The 18,113-nt window shown below is 41.5% G+C and overlaps 1 long non-coding RNA gene across 1 annotated transcript in view; it reads right to left on the bottom strand.

Annotated features, from left to right (window-relative positions):
- The window catches only part of LOC126191125 (uncharacterized), a 1,376,329-nt gene extending 1,359,907 nt beyond the window's left edge, over positions 1–16,422 (bottom strand). The window contains exon 1 of the long non-coding RNA XR_007538319.1: positions 16,371–16,422. This is a non-coding gene — a long non-coding RNA (uncharacterized LOC126191125). The remainder of the gene's footprint in view (positions 1–16,370) is intronic.
- Between the last annotated feature and the right edge of the window lie 1,691 nt (positions 16,423–18,113).

Genomic DNA, 18,113 nt, shown 5'->3' with positions numbered 1-18,113 from the left:
AATAAGTATTTCAGTAGTTGTATTACATGTTTATTACCTTATAAATAAATAAAAAACTTTTTTATTTTAAATTCAGTGCATTAGTATTTGTAAAATGACTCTTAGTGTTCATTAAAATATGACGATCATTCCACTTGGGACCTGTGGAATGGTACATTAGCTTATTTGTTTTAGTTGTAAATATTTGTCATGTATTGTTGTTTTTCTGACATGTTCCAAATCCTGGAGGACCTCCTCACTACGGATCAATTGGAATGAAAGTAAATCTAATCTAATCTAATCTAATCTAATCTGATGAAGCGGTGCAAGAAGAGGTGAAGTTGCGGCTCTGTCAACAAAGTCAGATATTCTACAGTGACTATATCAATAACCAGTCTCTCCTAGGGATAAAGGTGTTCGTCGCCAAAGTGAGTATGTTGAGAACCATGTATGTAGTCATGTTAATAACGTTCGCGTTATTTCAAAGGTTGTAAGTGTTTTGACATAAAAAAAATTCTGAGACATTGCTTTTTCAGCACGCGCTCGTACGGTATCTTCATTCCATAGAACAATGCTAACTGATCCAATATTACATCAAAGTATTTTAAAATTATGAGTTGCATATAAGATGTGACTTACAAAATGGCCGCCATATTAGTAACGCAGCCTCATACGTTTCTCCATCTCATACTTCTTTGAATTTTGGTTTCGTCCCTCTTTTTATTTTTGACGGTGGTTCAAAATCAGAGAACCATCGAACATTTTTTTTTGCATTGTTTTAATTTTACGGGCCCACCTTCATTAAATCTGTATCTGCTACAATTTACGCCAGTAGAATAAGTTAAGAAAACGAAACAAATGATTACTGACTTCAGTAACGTAACAGAATTAGTTTAGAAATCTTTTACTTTCGTGTCAGTGAAATCTGAAGTAATTGTATCACCTGTACCACTCAAGAAAGCCAACGACGCGAGATAAACAGCAATGCAAATGACAAATTTCATGAGATACTGTGCTAAGGTAAACGTCTGAGTTGTTAGTATGTTGCCAGCACTGTATATCAATTAGAGGCAAACAAGTATACAATATAAATTACACCTAAATAAATTTGTAGCGGATTTGTGTATATTGTTTACATTCAAAAGCTGTAACATTGACTTAACTGCAAATAAGACAGGTAAGTATTAAGTGATTACGCTGCAGATTAACACACAGCCATTTCGGGGGTCTTCTACGTTTATCTTGTCACGTACATAAGACGTATGAAAATTGGTCCAGACCGCTGCACGCTCCCTACAACATCACATTACGCCCGAGCTGCGTTTGTTCTAACATTATTGCCGGCCGGTGAGGCCGAGCGGTTCCAGGCGCTTTAGTCTGGAACAGCGCGACCGCTACGGTCGAAGGTTCGAATCCTGTCTTGGGCATGGATGTGTGTGATGTCCTTAGGTTAGTTAGGTTTAGGTTGTTCTAAGTTTTAGGGGACTGATGACCTCAGATGTTAAGTCCCATAGTGCTTAGAGCTATTTGAACAATTTTTTCTAACATTATCCCGTCTGTCTACGTGTTACCATAGTTCCCGTGCCTCAGAATCATTGTACATCTAGTCGAGGGGCAAACATGATAGGAACAGTTATTTTTCTTCATCCTGTAGCGGTAAGTATCAGTACTCTACGAGTACCTGTCTAAACACGACATTTTATCTACGAAATATCAAGAGTTAAAAGAAATTGTTGTGATGAGTGTATATTTTCATACTACAGAAAATCGTTTCTATCTTCCAATGGCGGCTCGAATCTAAAATTAGTGGAGATGTTAAATAAAAAAAAATTAGTCTCTATTTTAAAATTGTGTAAGAGTAAAGAAACACATTTTTAAAAATCTGTTGAGAATCTTAATAAAATCTTAAAAGAACAAAAATAAAACAATTTTTACTTATTTGAACCTAAACTGTTACAGTTCAAGCTTGATGCGTTCATTTAAAAAGTAAATATATTCTTCTTATTTTAATTTTCACGAAAAGATCTTTCTGTGGCAACCAAGGAAAATTTTCTATATTTAAAGCGCATTTAGTACTTCTGAATTCACAGTGCGTCTTAGAAAACAATTTTATTCTCTTCAGTTCGGAAAAAACAGCGTTCTGCCTCTGATATAGTCGCTTTAATTGTGAGTAGGATATTTATCAGGATTCGTAATTACAACACTAAGAACGTCATCTACATTACCTTCGGCAGTTCAGCTAATTTTCACTATTCAGGAATATCAAACTTACAATACAACACTTTTTATTCACTTTCATCTTGTTCCTTGTCAATCAAGGCATATGCTTCAGAAGTCAGTGTTATCTCTACTATAGGATGTTGGTCTAGGGGATACCGGCACGGTGGCTCAGCGTGTTCGGTCAGAGGGTTAGCTGCCCTCTGTAGGGGGGAAAAAAAAGAGTGAGTTAACCGATTAACGACGAACTTAAAACGGGTGTCTTACGACGTGCGCCCCGAGTAAATGCAACGAACGAAAGCGAACAGAATGAGATTTAAAAATCGTCTTTGGACCCGCGTTCGAATCCCGCCGCTGGCTGGATTTTGTAATAATCAGCATTGACGGCCGAAGACTTTAGGCATAAGAAATCAACCTCATTCTACCAACGGCCTTGTCAAAGAGGGCGGAGGAGTGGGCAGAGGTTCAGGGCACTCTCTTGTCCTAGGGGAGGGAAACTGCTCCTAAAAGGCGGAAGAATCACCAACGATCAACGGCATGAGGATGCAGAAGCCAATGAAAACCACTGCATTAAAGACACGTTACGCGCACCCATAGGGCTTGTGGCCTGTAATTGAAGAAGTGTCATGATGATCTCTCCATCGGCCAAAGATTCCGGAATAGTTCCCTATTCGGATCTCCGGGACGGGACTGCCAAGGGGAAAGATACCATGAGAAAAAGAGTGAATAATCAACGAAAGGATAACGTTCTACGAGTCGGGGCGTGGAATGTCAGGAGCTTGAACATAGTAGGGTTCAAATGGCTCTGAGCACTATGGGACTCAACATCTTAGGTCATAAGTCCCCTAGAACTTAGAACTACTTAAACCTAACTAACCTAAGGACATCACACACATCCATGCCCGAGGCAGGATTCGAACCTGCGACCGTAGCAGTCCCGCGGTGCACATAGTAGGGAAACTAGAAAATCTGAAAAGGCAAATGCAAAGGCTTAGTCTAGATATAGTGGGGGTCAGTGAAGTCAAGTAGAAAGAAGACAATGATTTCTGGTCAGATGAGTATAGGGTAATATCAACTACAGCAGAAAATGGTATAACGAGAGTAGGATTCATTATGAACAGGAAGGTAGGGCAGACAGTATGTTACTATGAACAGTTCAATGATAGGGTGGTTCTGATCAGAATCGACTGTAAAACAACGTCGACAACGATAGTTCAGGTATACATGGCGACGTCGCAAGCTGAAGATGAAGAGATAAAGTATGATATTGAAAAGGTAATACAGTACGTTAAGGGAGACGAAAATTTAATAGTCATGGGAGATTGGAGTTGGAAAAGGCCGGGTGATACGGGAAGATTTCAATTAGATTACGTCAGACAGAGTTTTCGAAAACAAATACTCGATTGTAAGGCATACCAAGGAGCAGATATAAACTCTGATCACAATACTGTAGTGAAGAAGAGTAGGCTGAAGTTTAATACATTAGTCAGGAAGAATCAATACACAAAGACGTGGGATACTGAAGTACTGAGGAATGACGAGATATGGTTGAAGTTCTCAAATGCTATAGATACAGCTATAAGGAATAGCTCAGTAGGCAGTACAGTTGAAGAGGACTGGACATCACAGAAGTTGGGAAAGAAAGCGTAGGTAAAAAGAGGGTAACTGCGAAGAAACCATGGGAAACAGAAGGAATACTTCAGCTGATTGATGAAAGTATGAAGTACAAAAATATTCCGGGAAACTGAGGAAAACAGAAATACAAGTCGCTGAAGAATGAAATAAATAAGACGTGCAGGGAAGCTGATACGAAATGGCTGCAGGAAAAATGTGGAAACATCGAAAAAAAAATGATTATCGGAAGGACAGACTCAGAAAGTCAAAACAATATTCGATGACATTAAAAGCAAGGGTGATGACATTAAGACTACAACGGGAATTCCACTGCTAAATGCAGGGGAGAGAGAGGATAGGTGGAAAGAATACGTTGAAACCCTCTATGAGGGGGAACATTACCTGACGTGATAGAAGAAGAAATGGGAGTCGACTTAGAAAAGATATTGGATCCAGTAATAGAATCAGACTTTAAATGAGCTTTGGAGGTCTTAAGATCAAATAAGGCAGAAGGGATAGATAATATTACATCAGAATTCCTAAAGTCATTGGAGGAAGTGCCAACAAAACGATCCACGTTGTTGTGTAGAATGTATGAGTCTGGCGACGTACCATCTGACTTTCGGAAAAGCATCATCCACACAATTCCGATGACAGGAAGAGCTGACAAGTGCGAGAATTATGGCACAATCAGCTTAACAGCTCAATCATTCAAGTTGCTTACAAGAATAATATACAAAAGAATGGAAAAGAAAATTGAGCATGCGCTAGATCACGATCAGTTTGGCTTTAGGAAAGTTAAAGCCACGAGAGGAGCAATTCTGACGTTGCGGTTAATAATGCAAGCTAGACTAAAGAAAAATCAAGACACGTTCATAGGATTTGTCGACCTGGAAAAAGCATTCGATAATGTAAAATGGTGCAAGATATTCGAAATTCTGAAAAACGTAGAGGTAAGCTCTATGTACAACAGCCAAGAGGGAATAATAAGAGTGGACGACCAAGAACGAAGTGCTCGTATTAAAAAGGATGTAAGACAAAGCTGTAGCCTTTCACCCCTCCTGTTCAATCTGTACGTCAAGGAAGTAGTGATGTGAATAAAAGGAAGTTTCAGGAGTGGAATTAAAATTCAAGATGAAGGGGTAATAAAGATACGATCAAATAAAACGTTCTCGTTTTCCACGCCGCGTCAGTTCGAATAAAATCCTCGAGATTTCCATGATCATCTCCGCCATCGTCGTCAGGAGTTCACTGACTGCTTTGGGTGCTTTTCTTTCTTTATTGTTATTTTGAAACCTTTACATGAAAGGTAGGCTGGCAGCGCCCTATCTATGCCGATCTTCGGCCACAGGTAACACAGACAGTATAAATAAACACATAAAAACAAAACAAACACGGTGGATAACAACGGTAGACAGACATATTAAAATACATGTAGCCGTTCACAGGCGAATTGTCCGAATAAAAAACGTTCAGCACTTGTACACAAACGGAGAAAATAGAAATTATACACGTGAACAGTGGAGCATAAATGGTGAGACACCTAAACACTAACACGAAGACACACACAAACACTGGCGACGATCTCCGGCGCAAAAAAGATTCACTGTTCATGCACTAAGCTTGGGACAAGCCAAAGGGAAGAGGTGGGGGGAGGAGGGAGAGGGGGAGGGGGAAGGGGAGGGTTTTGAGGCCAGTGGCAGATGAGAAGGGAGGGAGAGGGGAGAGGGTAGGGGAGGTAGTGGAAGCCTTGGGGGCAGGGGAAGGAGGGAAGAAGAGAGGATGGTGAGAGGGGGAAGAGGGTACCCTGGGGGAAAAACACAGGGGGTGGAAGAGGAGGATCAAAGTTAGTAGGAGTGGTAGATGGAGGGTATGAGGGCATCATCAGGGAGGAGGAGTTAGCGGAAGCTACCTTAAGCAAGGGTATGGAGTGTGGAGAGATGGAGAGTGGGTGGGATGTGGGAGTACAGGCGCGGCAGCGGACAGGTGTGGGAAAGGATGGGAGGGACAAGCGGGTGAGGGGGATCAAGTTTGCGGGAGGTGTGGAGGATCCGTATCCGACCGGGGCTGCTACGGTTTCTGTCGGCCTGTGTGGCCGTGCGGTTCTAGGCGCTTCAGTTTGGAAACGCGTGACCGCTACGGTCGCAGGTTCGAATCCTGCCTCGGGCATGGATGTGTGTGATGTCCTTAGGTTAGTTAGGTTTAAGTATTTCTAAGATCTATGGGACTGATGACCTCAGATGTTGAGTCCCATAGTGCTCAGATCCATTTTTTTTGCTACGGTTTCTCGCTTATATATGCATCAGCAGCCAATCAGATAGACCCAATGTAGCGCGCGCGTAAGTCGAACCGGACAGCTAGCGGAGCTATTGCCCGTGGCAGCACCGGTGATGTCAGGTGGCGCCAGGGGCAGGCGCCAAGTTTGAAACTGCCGCTCCCGCCTCGCGCATCTGTCTTTGCTTCTTTTGGATGTCCAGCGACCGACTCCATGCCCTGCTAAATGTGTATCCCTGGACTCTGTTGAAATTGTTGTTTAAACGAATCTCGGCCGCTTTCTTTATAACGGCGTCCCAATATGTAGATGCTTGAGCCAACACTTCTGTATTTTCGAACTGTATTTTATGTCCGTTTTCTAGGCACTGTTCCGCTACGGCCGACGTGTCAAGCTTCATTTGTTTTATATGGAGCTTGTGCTCAGTACAACGCTCCGCAATCGTGCGAATTGTTTGTCTGATATAAATGCTGCCACATTCATAGGGTACACCACACACGCCGGACACTCTAAGAGCTGCAGCAGACGTCGTAACTTGCAGGTAGTTGCTCCACGGTATGGCAGGAATACAGTCCGTTTGGCCTCTTCTACAGATTCACCAGGTGTCTTTCGTCGGCGGCCCTTGAAAGCGTTTGCGATGTCTCTTTTGCTGTATCCATTTCCCCGAAAACACGTTTTACGTTCTGCAATTCAGACTGTAGGTGGTCTTCGTCAGAGGTAGTCTTGGCTCTATAAACCAACGTGTTCAGGGCCGCTTTCTTGTGTACAGCGTGGTGGAAACTATTGGTGTTCAAGTACCGATCAGTGTGTGGTTTCTGGTATACTGCCTTCCGCTCAACCAAAACATCCAAGAATGGTAGCTTGCCGTGCTTCTCCATCTCGACAGTAAATTTGATGTTGGAATGGACACCATTCACGTGATCGACAAACTGCTGTAGTGTATCTTCACCATGAGGCCATATGAGGAAGGTGTCATCAACGTATCGTAGAAAGCAAGATGGCCGTAAAGTCGAAGTTCGCAGAGCCTGCTCCTCAAAGTGCTCCACGAAGAAATTTGCGACTGCTGGAGACAGTGGTGATACCATGTCTGTGCCGTCCGTCATCTCATAATATTCATCGCAGTACAAAAAGTATGTTGTCGTTATGACGTGACGGAACAACTTAATGATTCCAGATGGAAAATATTGGGCCAAAAGATACAGCGTATCTTATATCGGCACCCTCGTAAAAAGTGACACAACGTCCAGGCTAGCTATTACGTCGTTTTGGCCTATCTTCATTCTCTTGAATGTCTCAACAAATTTCTGCCTGTTGACAACATATTGTTCACAATGTCCCAGTTTTAGTGCCAATAATCCAGGCAGATGTTTAGCAAGTCTGTAGGTGGGCGAACTGATTGCACTAAAAATGGACCTGGGAGGAACACTTTCCTTGTGTATCTTTGGCAATCCATAAGACTACGGATGAAGCACACTTTGCTAAAATTCTCCCAGCCAAGTCTACCATTCGCCTTCACTACTACAATCCGTACATACTCATTCCATTTCATATCGCTCTTTTACTTTAAGTCTAGACATTTAATGGACTTGACTGTATGAAGCAGCACTAGCCTGTACCCGAATATTATGAGCTTGTTTTTTCTACTTATCTGCATTAATTTACATTTTTCTACAAGTAGAGCTAGCTGCCATTCACCACATCAACTACAAAATTTTATAAGTAGCTTTGTATCCTTTTATAGCCACTGAAAGACAACACATTCTATTACATTACGGCAATGTCATCAAACAGTCGCAAACTGCTGCATACCACGTCCGCCAGATCATTTACGTATATAGAAAATAACAGCAGATCTTTCTCATTTCCCTTGGTGTCTCCTGATGATACCCTTATCTCTGAGGAACAATCGCTATAGAGGATATCATACTGTGTTCAGTTACTTAAGAAGTCTTCGAGCCACTCGCATATATGGGGACCTATTCCGCATGCTTGTATGATCGTCATCATTCGCCAATGGGGTGCTGTGTCAAGTACTTCACGGAGATTTTGGAATAATGAAGCATTCCTTGTTGAACAATTTAGCAGCAGCTTAGTGTTTAGGGGAAGAATATCTGTGCATTAATCATCACGTATACAGTCTCGTACTTTCTTAGCTTCTGCCTTGAGTGTCTTTGAAGGATTCTCATATACGAGTATATTCATTAACATTAAGCACACAAATTTCTCGCGATTGCACTTGATTGTAAGTTATTTCAACCTGAGCCGTAATCGGATGAAAAGGTCGAACTCAAACTTGAAATTATGTCGTCCAGTTATTTTAAAATTCTAGCTTCTTCTGTCGTGGTTTGATCTGCGTTTCATATTGACTGAATTTGAGTAAGGGTTGAGACTAAATCGAAGAAAGACGAAGGTAATCATAAGTAGTAAAAATGAGAACAGCGAGAAACTTAACACCATGATTGATGGTCACGAAGTAGGTGAAGTTAAGGAATTCTGCTACGTAGGCAGTAAAATAACCAATGACGGACGGAGCAAGGAGGACACCAAAAGCAGACTAGCACTATCAAAAAGGACATATCTGGCCAAGAGAAGTCTACTAATATCAAATATCGCCCTTAATTTAACGAAGAAATTTCCGAGAATGTACGTATGGAGTACAGCATTGTATGGTAGTGAAACATGGACTGTGGGAAAACCGGAACAGAAGAGAATCAAAGTATTTGAGATGTGGTGTTACAGAAGAATTTTGAAAATTAGCTGGACTGATAAGGTAAGGAATGATTAAAATGACCTTTCCATTGACATTCTACACTTAGAGTTTTCCATTAAACGAAGTATTATGTTGTGGTTTTGATTCACTTTAGTTTAGCACATCAAACCAGTCATTCTCATGAGAATGAGCGTCAACGTGGATACCGCCAATTATTTATTTTCAAAAACTTTGTAGAGTGCAAAAAACAGCATAGGTAATAAGTACGCAATGCTTGATTCTAGCCTAAAGGTAATTTCGAGATTGGCGGAACATATGTTTGACAGTTTTTAGACCACGACCGCTTTATAAGACGGACACAAAATAGGCTGATAGTGATTAGTGGTGAGAAAGGGAAAAACTAAACTATGACTGGCATTTTCATAAAAAGCTCTGTGGACAAAATGGAATTCAACACACTTACCGTGCGTGTGTCCCTGCTCACCGAAACGACATACGCGTATCACTTATTGAAGTGCGGACAGTAGTTGTACTGCAGCGATGATCAGCTTGTGATGTTGGCCGTTGTGCAGATGATGCACATGGCGTATCACCAATTCTCTGCCTACACAGTGGGCGCAGTATGTCGTTCACAAACTGCTAGGGCTGAAACTACCTCAGTAGAAGTAGAACAAGAGTGGAGATTTCTGTTTGTTCACTACCCAGGAACAGAAATTCGTCTCAACTAGTCTCCTGTAAAGAAGCACTTCAATGTGTGTCAGACTCCACAGAGAGCTATAGAATCGTCACGATAGTAAACAGAATAATTTCACAAACAAACGTCTTCACAAGCTCCTTGTGTCGCAAGCAACCCTTCTCAAAATCTAACCGGCATATTCTCCACTGTGGCTCTCGCCACTAAAGTCTCTTGGACAAATTCCGGAGCTGGTAGTTGATGGCTGGAGACAAAACATCGTTGTTACAAGTAGTCTGCAAGAACCAGTTCATAGATGTTGGTCGCTGATGAATCGTGCATACGATTGGAGATCCCCCCCCCCCTCCCCCAGCGTCACTTAGGATCTGAAGATAGTGCACTGAAGCACCAAAACTGACAGCCATATAATAAAAAATATCGTAAGGTCGGCTGTAGCTGTTACATTTAATTATATAAGTGATCGGCCGAAGTCATTCAAGCCTCCAGTCAGAAGGATGGAAACACGGAACATCCGGAGGAAAGTGTCTTCATTCGATCCACGCAGGTAAGTGCCTCTCCACGCCTTACCCCACTTTCCCTTGGACATGCAAAATGTACGTTTGCGTTCAACCGACGATTCCAAGCTGCCAATACAAAGACATTACCTCCCACTACAAGGGACACGAATCTATCAGCCACCACGTGAAATTCATACTCCTTTCGGAAGATTTTCTGGAAGTTTACATTTTCCCTCCTGCATTCTTAGCACTCCACCAATCAAATACAAATCTTTTCGGTGGGAAGCACGCCCTGGCACTTCCCAAAAGATCCCTCGGAGATCAGCTCGTGACTACCGTTTGTGACCCCGCACATTCCTGGGCGCTAATGGGATGTTTTTTCGCCTTCTTCCGCATCCTACGCTCTTTGTCCAGGTACACTAATTTTTTTCCATACCATCAGAGTGCAACCTTCTGTACGCACTGCCTACATTACGGTGGTTCTGCAGCCTTCCAGCATCGTAAACTACCACCTCCTTGCTTTGGTCTCTCTCTCTCTCTCTCTCTCTCTCTCTCTCTCGGCAGTGTATGTTCGCCCCTGCACACCACAAGTCTCTTCCCAGCCGCTCTTTAGCCAATAGCTGCTGCTGAGGATTCTGTGACCCAAGTGGTCCTTCACGGGTGTGCTCAGCTCTAATTAGCTCCCAGACGTGCAGTACTGTAGAAATTGTTAGTATGCGATACTAGCCAGTATCAGTCAATAAAATTACTAGTATTCCTACTCTGCATTGTAGACAATGATCTAATACAAACAAGAGGAGTGCACAGAACATACTGTGTATCATGATGAGGTCAGCCTTCTGCATGACGAGAGAGATATACAATAAAAAGAATATATCCATAGAGGAAAAGATAAGCCACTACAAGGCAACGGTGAGGAATGTAGTATTATATGCTGCTGAGATGATGACACTAGGAAGAAATGGGGCAGATCAACTAGAGAAAGAAGAGAGAAAAATACGGAGAAAAATACTAGGTCCCAAAAGAGGTGGAGACAGGTGGGTGCAAAGATCTAGGGAAAAATTGTACCAGAACATGAGAACAATATCCGGGGAAATCAGACTTAAAAGGGCAATGTTTGCTGGACATGTAGTTAGGATGAGTATGGACAGAATGACGAAGAGTGTGGGAAACAACAGGGAGGACAAGGGAAAAGACAGGAACCAAGTGGGTTGTTGAACTTCAGAAGAACTGGTTGGAGTTGGGGATCAAGGTCGAAGGAAAGGAAAATTGTAAGGAACAAATATACACCGACCAATATGCCGGAGATCAATGACAGAGAGGAATACAGGAAAAGATTAGAGTGTCACCAGTGGAGCCGACAGGAGAAACGGAAACTGAAGATCTCGGAAGAAGAGCGGGAGAGAAGAAGAGAAAGAATGAAGAGGCTCTGGGATAAGAAGAGGAAAATGCAGTCCACGAAGGAGCTACCCGTGGTCCTACAGAGGCCGTAACGCAAGAAGAAGAAGAAAAAGAAGAACATACTGTGTATAGTATTGTTGTTCATTGGTGACGTCCATATGATTCCTTACAGTGGATATACGTTAATGTGATCTTGAGAAGAATGTTGAAACAGTCAGAAAGTCACACAGAGACATTATTTGCGTTTCACATAATTCTTACTACGTATCCCATCTTTAAATTAAGCTGATGTGCAGAACAGAGAATAAGGTATGAATATCCACATGGCAACAATGGCAACATACTGGGCTGTCGGCATGTCCCTAAGGTTGTTGTGACTAATCTGCAGAGCTTTCGTTGGGAAGCCCTCAGACATACCCCATTCAGTTCCGATCTCCCCCCGTGCGATTTTTACGTTTTTGGAGCCCTGAAGAAAGACATTCGTGGCCGTCGATTTCCTTTGGACAATGAGGTACACTCCCGGATACAATCGTGTTCCTGTAGACAACCGCAAACTTTTTTCTATAAAGGCACTGATCGTCTTGACTCATAGTGGAATACCTTTGAACTAAAGAATAGTTTGATCATTTTTGCATCTGTCTCGTTTCCACTTGACTGACAGAGAAATGAAGATACAAAACACATTAGAAACATGTGTACGTACAAGTCCATACTGCCCAGATATAGTGCCTCTCCAAAGTAGCCGTTTGCATTTTGGTGTTAATGTTTGCCTATACACGGGACGATATTTCGCTAGTCAGGCTGCCGCTGTACAAGCACTCATCTACATACTTTGCCGTGATTTACAACCGGAAGTAGGTATGATTTGATAGGTTGTACATGGTATAGAATATTATATTATATTTAAAGAAGACTGGCATTGTCACGTACACCTTGTACATAATTGTTAACGCTTATTGCACGAAAGGTGACGGAGTGTCTTTATTATCAAATCGGCGTAATGAATGATTGCCTATACTAGTAGAGGTTGGAACGCCAGTGGAAATGAAACGGCAGGTGTAACTCAAGCCCTGAGGGGAAAAGCCCGCACAGGTGTGTTGGTCCTGCTTCGCACAGGAAGTGTCAAGACTGACGGCTGGGCACCTGAGCGTGGAAGTACAATGCAGCGGCGGGCGATCAGCCGGTATTGTAGCGGGGGCCGGAAGGATAATACTTCGGGAACTCTGAAAATCTTGGACGCAGCAGAGAGGAAAGAGGAAGCGTTACCTCAGAAATCGCAGGCTTGGTTATTTCTGATGATTTTTACTCTGAGAAGCGTACCATTGTTTGAGTATAGGTATTTCCTTACTAACTTTCCGCGCTGGATGACAAAAGACTAAAATATGGTTGGTCGGCGTTCGGAAAAATCTGTAGAGAGGGAGAATATTCCGTAGTTTCGAGAATATGATTTGCCTTCTGAGTTACGAGGGAGTGGAGCCAAGCTATGCTGGGAAGCCAGCGTTGGAGAGAAGAGGTCTTCCGTTTTGAGCGCCCGAGTTTGACAGTGGCTCAGTATCAGCTTTTCTTAGTACAGACAGACTTGCTGTCTTAGCTCTCAGAAGATTTTATAGTTAGAACGGTTAGACACTGTACTGTTGCGAAATTTTACGACTCTGTCCTTCGCCTCCAGGTAGGGATTTGTCTTGAGTACGCAGCGTTCAGTGACCGAGAGCACTTCTTCTGCCTATACTCACGTTGAGACGTTACCTGAACTCCGTCCTTGTGGCTGGGAGTTCGCGTTTCTCGTCTGTATAACACAGAGAAGACAGTATTAGATTATACTAGTCACCGGACCGTCGTATGCCGTCCTAGTGTTTGAATGAGTTTTCTTATATTCTGTGGCTAGAGTTCCTCCGTCGTCGCAGACGTGTACGAGAACCATCACTCTGACCCACTGGACGCAGTACATACGGTGAAATTGCTAATTGATTCGGCTTATTAAGGCTATTAAGCTAAACAGCTGTGATCACGTAAATTTTATTTTGACTGAGGTTGCGCTATAGATCATCTTTGAAAGTAGTGTCTTCTAGTGTTTGGTACGTAGATGATGTCAGTTGTCTCGTCTTATATATATTATACCGCGTAGCCATAAAAAGGGGCAGATTTGGGCAATTGATCAATCAAATTACTTGGAACATTCATTTGTATCTCTTTATGTACACTGGGTATTGATGTATAAACATTTGTAATTGAAAGTGGTTTTAATCTACAATAAATGTATAACCAGAAAGAGCATTTATCATTTTGTAGTTACTAGTTCCCTTAATCATTCATTTATGTTTATATTGTAATTTATACGTTAAAGACCAAGAAGGAGGTAATCACCATTAAGATATCTTAAGATCTGCCTCAGGGGGAGTCAAACTCAGCCAACTCTTCATTTTCGATTTCAGTATTTCCGTTGCTCACATTCATTTTACACCCGCCTGGAGCTACATCTTGGACTTCTAACCCCTGACCATTGGGCAGTATGACACAGAATGTTGCTGAGAGTCCATTACTTACTATTGTATGGCACGCGCAGACGTGAAATTACGTTGTGCTTAGCCCAAGAGACGGCTATTCCGGTCAGATGGCCAGATGTGGTCGATTGGAGCTGTGAAGAAGAGTATACCTGCGCTCACGTTCCCATAGTGATGTACTTACTGTTTCAAGCAGCACATTCCTAAATAGGGACGTGGGCAAGGAATTGATACAACCATAAAGGAAACAGGAGACACACAAAAACTTTACAACTTGACTCCTTAGACTACCAAAATGTGCCGAGATAGCATAGAAACACTAAGTAAATGACACGGCAGCATAAAATTTTAGTTTACCTGCGATAGGACAACTGGGTAAAGGTTTCTTCTACATTGATTCTGACTTCACGTCTTGTGTGTGAAGCAACCAGCTCTCTTCGTATAGTGAATTCAGATTGATGACATTAGTCACGATCAGATCACTGGCAGATTGTAGACCAGAAAGAGTGAGTGTTATGTGGGCAGGGATTCGTCTCCGACAGCGTCATTTCAAATCGTTGGAGGAGATTAGAAGAGGGATGATAAGTTGAGTGGCAGTATGAGCTACAACCCAACAACAGGATCGTTATCATGATTCAAATGCCTGATTAGAGCCGGCCGGTGTGGCCGTGCGGTTAAAGGCGCTTCAGTCTGGAACTGCGTGACCGCTACGGTCGCAGGTTCGAATCCTGCCTCGGGCATGCATGTGTCTGATGTCCTTAGGTTAGTTAGGTTTAAGTAGTTCTAAGTTCTATGGGACTTATGACCACAGATGTTGAGTCCCATAGTGCTCAGAGCCATTTGAACCATTTTGAACCCTGATTACAGAATTCAAAACAAATTCTGAATCAGGCGTTTACTATCAGCCTGTGTGGATTTAAAGAAGTTCTCGCATTTGGACGGAGAGCAGCACACAGTGCATCGAATTCAAGAATGAGTCGCAGCTAAGTTTGGACAGTGAGTCTCGTGATCTTTTCATCTGGCATGTTCGTAGGCTGTACAACACTACCACCTATTCTATATAAATGATCTAAAACAATGGATTCAGGATTGTCACATAGAGCATTATCGTGTCAGTAGCATGTACTCCAGTGAATGTAATTTCTAAGTTAGTGCGACAGTTACGATTTGTAGCTATAGAGGAATGTTTGCAATGGTCTGATTTTTGGGGACACAGGTTATTCTAAAGCCTGGTAATGTTCCATCACGAAGGGGTCAGTTGATGGAATATGACCTACAACATGGAAATAATATGCTTCTACAATGAGCTGTTCACCTTCCTGAATTAAATCGTATGTAATATGTTTGGCATACACTACTGCAAGGGACTTCAGTCGTCCCATAACGAGCAGCGTTACTGATGTTACATGCCTCAAGATGAAGATTGTGCAACAGAGGGAGGAGTCATCACAGTCGACGATGAATGCCCCGATCCTCTTTGTGGAGAATTATTACGCATCCTATATTGCTATAGAATGTCATCACACCTCACACCTGACTTGTCTTATACCATGGAGGGAAGAACGACAGCCACTGTAGTTACCACCTAATGTTAATGACCAGCTTTCTGGTTGTCCAAAATATACTACAAGGCAATGGTTATCGTGTCCTTTGGTTCATCCCGAAGACTGTATAATTCATAAATACAGGCTCAGAAATGACGAACCTTTATTAACCATTATATACCACTATTTACTGCAAATGCAATGAAACTAGTCCACCAAAAATTTTAATCTTATTAACACTCGTTTCTGTAATAGTGTAATTCTATGTTGTTAGTTTACAGGACAAGTAGTTTATATCATTATCAGTGCTAATTTCAGTAATAGTAGCATTTTCAGGAACGTCTAAAAATGTTGGATTAAACATGTAGTACACTTCAAAAATGTGATAAATTTAGATTTCGCGCAGAACAGTGAAAATTACCTAAATACAAAACAAAACATAATGCAAGCCTTGAATTGTCCAGCACGTAAATACACAAGAAAGGAAAGAGGATACCGCTGTTGCTCAGCAATTGAAGTTTACTGTGTCAGTGTACAAGCTTTTCAGTCCATGGATACACATGTGTGGACTGCGAGGTTCCATCCCGGAAAATTAATAAACGGCTTTTACCAACTCAAGTGGTGTTATCTAGCTGCAAAAACTGTACCTACGCGACGTAAACGAATTTATACTACAGGTCTTGAGATGAAAAACAACGTTTATTAATTTTCTAAGCGAACCCTGGAAGTTCACATATATGTAGGCTACCCGTGGGACTAATGAGGATAAAGACGATTCTAACGGGAAAATGGGACCTTTTTCAGTTACCTGTTGTTAGTTGGCTTTTATAAAACTTATCATTTCTACATTTGATGTTTTATATGCTTCTCAACGTTCAGTGATGTTTCTAAGGGACAGGAATGACTATAACGTTCTAAGACTTAAATATTGAGACACTTACCTTGTACTGCATCTTGCTCGCTACGCGTGAGTGTCCATCCAACGTACAGAAGATTTTTCCGATTTCGAAGCAAACTATAATAAAATGAAAGGATATTTATTAATTTTGGCACATAAATATGTTCATTTATATGCGTACAGATTCGCAATACAGACATAAAAATCAGTCTATGTTTGCAACTTTTATCAATATCACTTTCAGAGCACACACCATCGGATTACTTTCACACGTAAATATGTCTATTTATATATGTGTAGATTCTTGGTGCAGACAAACAACCCAGACTATGTTTACGACATTGAACAATTTCAGTTTCTGAGCGAACACACATTACAAGATTATCAACCAAAGTGTAAGAAACCAGCAACTGCAAAATGCCAGATTTCTCTGTGTTCTAAGACCTTCCAGTGATCTTGTAACTTCAATTTTCATTATATTTCGTCGTTTATTCATCCAAGGTTAAAAACTACTAGAATTGAATATGGGAATTATTCACTTGTATGCTGCACACTTCTTAGACATATGGTATCAGTCTCTCCATCAGCTGTCACGAATCAGTATCGATCAATTCATTTTTTGGCTTTCGTAACATGGATGTGAGTTTTATCATCATAGATTTTGTTATGTAATAATTGTGTAATAAAGCTTGTATACGTGATTACATCATTCAATAGCAGCTAATAATGTTTATATGCTTATCAGTCACAATGTAAAATTATAATGTCTCAAACTCATATCAGTTTCCTTAATGTACGTATTGTTAACACTCAAATACTATATATAAAGAATAATTTTTCTAGGCACTCGGCGCGCGATATTTTGCTGTATAATTATCGTTGATTAGACGTAATTTTTGGTGTTCAGTTTAGCTGTAAGCAAAGTTGAAACAAAATCCAGTAAAATGTTTGTAATCTGGAGTTAGCTTCAGTAATTGGTTTGTTACTGTGGCCACAGGTATCATTTTCTACTTAAAAGCAAATACAATCGTTCCAGAAAAGAAATTCCTGATTTCAAAATTAAATATCTCGAAAGCCAAGGTCGTTACACGAGCGCAACAAACGGTATGTTTATTTTGAAAGCTGTAAGAATTTTATACAGAAGGTTGGAAATAGTGCAAAAATCTGGTAACATTTGATGCTCTAATCGCAATACGTTACGCCGGTGAATAGTGCACCGCAACTCAGAGCAATTAGTTTCACCGTTGAAACGTTTTAAGATGTTAGAGTACCAAAGTAATGGATGAAAATCAAGTATTCCGCTGAACAACGTGTTTTTCTGGTTCTGAAGTACCACAGATTAGAACACAGTCCTATTTCAATAACGCACAGTTTTCAGACACTATTTGATGTTCCAGAAGGACCCGATGCGAAAACCATTCGAAAGCTAGATGATGATCCAGCTAGGAATTCTGACCTCCAGGAAAACTGCATTAACTCCTAAAAATGTCGCCTATGTTTCTGGAATTATTCAGAAAATTTCAGGGAAATCACTTCCGAAGAATAGCACCAGAGACCGGTCTAAAGCGTTCCAGCACGCATAAAATACTTAGACAGAGCCTACACAGTTTCCATTCAAAATCCAAAGTCACGAGGCCATACCTGTACGAGCTGTGCTACAAAGGGTTGATTTGGCGAACCAGATTCTCACAGTGAATGATAAGCAAGGATTGGAGCACACTTTCACCTGAATGGAGTCGTGAATAACCAAAACTGACGTTTTTGGGATTCCGAAATCCTCATTTGT

Source organism: Schistocerca cancellata, chromosome 6 (assembly GCF_023864275.1).
Source record: "Schistocerca cancellata isolate TAMUIC-IGC-003103 chromosome 6, iqSchCanc2.1, whole genome shotgun sequence".
Lineage (NCBI taxonomy): Eukaryota > Metazoa > Arthropoda > Insecta > Orthoptera > Acrididae > Schistocerca > Schistocerca cancellata.
The sequence above is the reverse complement of the archived record's forward strand: the minus strand, read 5'-3'. Positions and strand labels throughout refer to the sequence as shown.